Source organism: Parus major, chromosome 1A, assembly GCF_001522545.3.
Source record: "Parus major isolate Abel chromosome 1A, Parus_major1.1, whole genome shotgun sequence".
Lineage (NCBI taxonomy): Eukaryota > Metazoa > Chordata > Aves > Passeriformes > Paridae > Parus > Parus major.
Genome location: NC_031773.1, coordinates 56,019,969 through 56,026,378, shown reverse-complemented (window position 1 = coordinate 56,026,378; position 6,410 = coordinate 56,019,969). Strand labels below are relative to the sequence as shown.

General features: G+C 40.7%; 1 long non-coding RNA gene across 1 annotated transcript; it reads right to left on the bottom strand.

Annotated features, from left to right (window-relative positions):
- Positions 1 to 1,039: 1,039 nt before the first annotated feature.
- LOC107204261 lies at positions 1,040 to 5,330 on the bottom strand. Its single transcript, XR_001521520.2, has 2 exons — positions 5,197 to 5,330; positions 1,040 to 2,716 (listed from the first exon to the last, which is right to left on the bottom strand). It is a non-coding gene; the product is annotated as an uncharacterized LOC107204261 (long non-coding RNA).
- Positions 5,331 to 6,410: the final 1,080 nt, after the last annotated feature.

The window sequence follows — 6,410 nt, the reverse complement described above, 5'->3', positions numbered from 1 at the left end:
CAAAGCTCTAGTGCAGCCTGACAAGTTCTAACTGCTGAGATTTCACAGACACTGGGGGGATGATGGTGGGAGGGAGCAGGGGAATTGTTCCTGTGAGGGTTTTGCTGCAAGCTGCTGCATTCTGCAGGGGCTGTCACAGACAGTTTGCAACTGAGGTAGGGCAGGCAGCTAAAATGGAGCAGGGGAAGTCACATTCAACAGGAAAGCAGTGTAGGCACAGGAAAATATGATGGTAAGTTGCACACTTCAGTGTAAGAAACACTGGTGATTTAAACAGCGAAAAAACTGCAAACTTATTTTTGTAATGAGACTTGCCCCTGGAAAGGAAGCAGGAGGTCCTTGAGTCATTATTTGGAGAGTTTTATTTTGAGGCAGAGGACTTTACTGACTGAAACTGGATTGAAGGATTACTGTGCTACAAGCAGGCCATCTGTCCATAACTGTATTAGACATGATAATGTTCTTTTCTTCACCACTATTAATACCATGGCTCCAGTTGGCCTGCTCCTCTGCATCGTCTGCCTGGATCTGCCTGGTAAACAGGCGCTACAAGAGACTGCTCTATTCCTAAGATAAAAATATTTCACCAAGTCTAAAGACCCCCACTGCAGGGTGAGAGAACGAAAGGGAGCTTCTCTCTTTTGCCATGCAAGCAAGATGCAAACCCTTGGTATCTGGAAAGTTTTGTCAGTCATTGCTCAGCAGCAGAACTGGATCTCTTTACACCAGTGATGCTGCTCAGACTTTCTTTACTTCAGGAAAGCACTAGTTCAGGGCAGTGCTTTTTTACTTTTACCTTGTCATATAACTTAGGCAATTCTAAACTGAAGAGATTTGGAGAGACATTCCGGATTTGTTACTTTCTTGTGCAGGTCTCCAGCCCCCCGCCAGCTGCAATTACAACTGTTGGCATATTTAGGATGAAAGATAGTGTTTTATGGGTTATGCAACCAAGGTGGGGAGCAGACACATGATGAAAAGGGAGATCTGCAGAAAGCAATCTGCTTTTGTAACAGCAAACTTTCAGCTTATTTGCCTCTTTGGTTGTGACACCTTTTATTTTGCTGAAGGAAGCAAGTAATAAGCAGCATTTAATCATCAGAATACCCAGGGATACAAATGCACTGTAATTATGCTGAGACTTTCTTCTGTCACTATCTGGATCAGCAATTGAGTTTACAGCTGGAATAATGTCTCTTCTTTTATCTTTTTTTTCTCAGTTGGTACCTTTCTAGATGGCAGATAGGAGACAAGCTTATTTTCAGTATTTGTCAAGTTCTATTTCTCAAACAGAAGCTGCTGTAGGAGCTCCTCTTTCTCCTAAGTTATAGCAGATTCACTCAGGAGCAGGAAATCACTCAGGAGCCATCTTTCTACAGAGATGTTTTGCAGTTTTCTGGCAAACATTTACCCAGTCTTCATGTCACTGGATGAGCAGCCATCAGGGAAATTTGTTATGGCTCTTCATCAGCTACAATTTCTTCTCCCCTAGTTAGTGTCCAGATGAGCACAGCCTTCCCTTTCTTCTACTTTCTCTAAGTTCATCCCCAGCTCCTGAGCTCTGGTTTTCTTTTGCCAGGAGCTCAGAGCTGGCAGGGCAGAAATTGTGGAAGAAACAGCTCTTCCAGCAGCTTCTCAGAGCAAGGGATGTTTTTTCCTTCTGCCTGGCCATTGTATTGAGACACTCTCATCACTTTAGCTCTTAAACTGTGAGATGCCCCACAGTGCAGGTTGTCTTAATCCAGAGGAAGTGAGGTTATAAAAGAACAGTGCATGCTGTGTCATTATTAAAAAAAAAAAAAAAAGAACTATCCTATGGTGTAATGGTATCATTTTGCCAATATTCTCTAACTCAATAAACAAGAAATAGAGCATTGATTTATATCTAGTTGAAAAAAGATCGGCAATTCTCACTAATAACATTTCTCTTTTCTGATTTGACAATAGCTGATGGCAGCTTTTATAGACCAATCTGTGCTGAGCACACACCTGCAAGGAAATAGACCTGTGAATTAATGGATTATAGACACCTAGGAATAATTTGTACAAATTGATGGCAAAGGCCAAATCAAGCACACAAAGCCTGCTCTGACAGCAGCTAGTGAGGCACAGGTCTGGAGGGGGTCAGTGGCTTCCCCATGCACTTCAGTCTGAGTCCCCAAGGTGCCCTGCTCTTCCAGCTGGGCCTAGAGTGAAAACAAACTTAAACCAACCCTTTGCCACAGATACTTTTGGTAATGAGTTCTCACTTGTGTGTGTAATTCCCACCTGAATAAATGCTCTTCACTGCAAGGAAGGATTGCACAGCTTAGCACCACACTGTGGGATGAGAGGAGGAAAAATGAGTGGATAGATACCACGTGCGGGGAAAGTTAATATTAGTGCATTCCTGGTGCCAAAAGAGGATTTCTCAGCTTCTCCTTGACTCAGAATTTCAAGGAAAAACATCATCCTGAGGAGAGATACTTCTTGCTGGGTTTGCTCTTTGTGGTAAAATGCTTCTGTAGTTCTATTTCTGATGGAGGGTGTGTAGGGCTCAAGGGTAGTGAAGGCTTTCCATTGGAGGCCAAATTTTAACATAAGAGGCTAAATTACTGTGATCTCTTCATGCTTCTTCTCTATCCAGATGCTCACTGAACCTTTAGACACAACTTGAGTGGAGATGTTTCACAAAAAGGTATTTCAAGTTTGTCTCCAGTAAGCAACTAAACCAGTTCTAAGTAAAAAAAAAAACCAAAAAACCAAATTATTTTCCCTGCAAATTGTTGTCAGGTGATTTATAACACTAGTATGTGTGAGCCTAAATAAGCTTGATTAACAATAGAGATTGAACTGTTTTTCTGCATGCATCAGATTATTTGAATAGAGAAACAATCTCAAGGACTATAGCTATTCCACTTCTGTGGATTAACTGTTTAATTAATTAGTGCAAGGAGGGCTGATTATGCCATTGCTCTGTCCATGCAAGTGCAGAGTGGACATTGATGGACCCAGGAAAACATCTGGTATTGGGTAACCAGAGGAGCAGACAGTCCTTCTCAGTGGTCCTGCAGGGTCACAGGCTAACATGTAGTGTGAGGAAAACTGATTTTCAGGTCATAAGGGTTGTTAAAGGATACATGGGAGGCTCTTGGTAAAGTCATCTAAATGTGTCTTCTGATGGACTTTGGCACAGAAGAAGCTTGTTCTAGTCAGGATCAACATGTTCTTTGAAAAATAAAAAATCCTGGTCACTCACCAGGTTCTCATTCAGGCTTGAGGGACTTGGTTTTTAAAATTTAATACCTTTTTTCAGGAGAAAAAAAGTATGAGTTTGAGAAAAATTGTATGAGTTTGTTTCTGGAGGCATGTAAGTTTGCAGTTCTATCAAAAGGAACTCTTGTGGCTCTCAAATATTCCTTTCCCTTGCCATGACCAAACTGCAACAAAGACATGATGTGACTCTGCACACTGAAGCTTTCTTGTCCTTAGGAAAAATGTATGAAAGGTAGGGTCAAACAAAATGGAGATATCTTCTAATCTATTGCAATCCCCTGTGCTAAGTGAAAATAGCCTGCTTGATACCTTTCCTAGAGGAGAAAAGAAGAATGAATCAGGAAAACTCCAAGAAATGCTCAGGAAATCAGGAAATGTTCTAAGAAATCATTAGGCTGTGCACAGCACAAGAGGTTGTTTGTTTTCTTTTTCATCTGAGGGCAGACTGAGTCTGGTCCCTAGAAATTTATATTTTCTCCAGTAGGACCTCATCATCTGTCACTCACCTTTGTTCTCCTGGTAGAGAAAAACTGATTCCTTACTTGTATGTAGAAACCTACGGCTAAAATAATAGATGCTACAAAGTTTTGTTTTCAGTTTATATTTCTGAAGTACCAAAAGGTACATTGTGCATTGGGGAGGATCAATAAAATTTATATAGACAAATGAAAATGGCAAATACTGTCCACTCTGCTAGTTCTCATCCACATTTTATTAGCCAGTTTAGTGTTTTGCTGTCACTAATTTTTTTTGAGCACATCTTTTTCTGTCTTCATTTTGCACTCATCCTGAGTACATGTGCTGCAACAAGCAAGAACTCTTCAGCAGATGTTTCTGCTTTGGGGACTCTGGCATTCCATACTTGGATGTTTGTTGAGAACTAGAAATCCTGATTGGGATGTTTCATTTTTCTCACATGAGCTATGGGAGTGCCGCAGAATTACATCTAATCACTACTTATTCCTGTAGCTTATATTAACATTTATTTCTCAACTTTGGGGACAGAACATACCCTTAGCAAATTTGCAGATGATGCTAAGCTGGGGGAATGCTTAACATGCTGAACAGCAAAGTTCCAATCCAAATAAACTTGCCTGAGACAAACTCTTCTCAAGGATGGCAAGTGGTATAAACAGGGAGAAAAGTCACATGTTGCAGCTTGGCAGGTTCAGGTTGAACATTGGGAAAAACTCCTTTGCTGTGGGGCTGGTGCAGCACTGGAACAGGCTACCCAGAGTGGTCAGGGACTCTCTGTCCTTGGAAGTTCCTGGGACTCAGCCAGGCAAAGCAACAGGTGATCTGATCTAGTGCTGGCAGCAGCCCTGCATCCTGTGTGGGACAGGACCAGAGGCATCCAGAGATCTCCTCCAGCCAGCACTCCAATGCTTGTATGACTTTGAGGGATGCAGTGAGCCAATCTAAAAGAATCCTCTTGCAGTCAAGCTTTAATTGAACAGCCTACAGTTATGAAGTGTTACTGAGAAGTGAGCTGTGTCTTCAAGTACAATGGGAAATCTATTTTCCCAACTCGTGCTACACGTGCTACAAAGCTTCACCAGAGCACGTGAGTCCCTGGTGAGGGCAACTTTTCTTATTTGGCTTTTGCCCCAGTTCTGGAAGACTTGCAGGACATGCCAACATGTAAGTATAGGTTTTGTTTTAAACCACTGGATCTATTTGTTGCTTGGTTAAACTCCATTATTATGTGCATAATTCTATAATGAATCAGAGGATTTGCAAGTCCTTAGCTGGCTCCTGGTGTGGTGGTTGTTCTGCTCCTGAGGTACCTCAGCTGTGGCTGACTCTGAAGAATTAGGTCAGACAAACTGAATGTACGTTTTACATTGAGCACATCTGTGTCCCTTATTCAGGTTACTGCTTCACAAAATAGCATATCTGCATTCCAAATGAAACTTCCATGAAAATACAAGCTGCTCCTACCTTATGAGTCCAGTTCTTCCCAGAAGGAAAATCCCCCAACATCTGCAGAAGTGATAACTCTTTCAGCTGGGAGTGTTTGCTGTTCCTTGCAAAATACACCCAAAACAGCTGAGGAGCGTTTTAAAAAGTAAAGAGAGCTTGCAAGTAGTCCATGAAATGCTTTAACTCTTCACCAGATTCCTGTCTTGTTCCTCTAAAGCCAAGAATGTTATCACTCTGGTTGATGCATTATTCATAGGACTCATTAATTTGCTGTCACACGGCCAAAGTTATTTTTTCACGGTATCTTGTTTCAGCATGAGTGAGAAGTGTAGAACCTAAATTCAAAGCATGTCCCAGGCCTGTGGAAACCTTTCCTAAGGATCTTTTTTGAGTAACCCTGTACAAAACTTGAGGGAGCGGCATTATATATTGAGATATTCTCATTTGACTGCAGTATTTGGATAATATACACATTTGTAAGAATGTGTGCTACGCGAGTTTAAACATCCTGAAACTCAGATGCCCAGTTTAATGTGCTTTTCCAGAATTGTTCCATGTTTCTCTACTTGTTCTCATAATTTTTATTTTCATGTAGTTTTATGATACTCTTATTCTTCAGAGAGAATGATTATACCCAGTGTAGAACAAGCCCTTGCTATATTCAAACCTTGTTATCTGACCACTACTTTCTGATAAGTTGGTTGTAGGGTGTCATTTGCAGCTAAGAGCAGGTAGGTTAGTGAATCTTCTACTTGGCAAAGGCCTCTTATCAGCAGAGAGATAAGAGTTATAGTGAAAATTACAATGCATGTAATCAAAAGGGACCTTATGGGGTGCTGCTAATAGCTTGCATATTTGCTTCTTTTCAAAAATATCGTTACTTTGAGGCTTCCTGATTTGAACTTTGTCTTCTAAATATCGATATTTAGAAGAATATCAATGTCTTATTAACAGAAAAATGTCTGGCAAATCCTTTAGCCAGCATCTTGTCCAATATTGTGTCTTTAGTTTTCACCATTGACATTTATTTAGGGTAACTGAGTTGGCATTATTTAATACAAATTACTTCATCCAGGAAAATAATAGCATTCAAGTACTGTGACTTTTTGTTTGATCTTCACTCATGCTTTAATTTCCATATCATTTATATATTATAGGAAGTCAGAGACAGAATTAGTGTCAAGAAAAGCCAGAAAGAAAAAATTGCTCCAACATACAAGATTCTCCTTGAG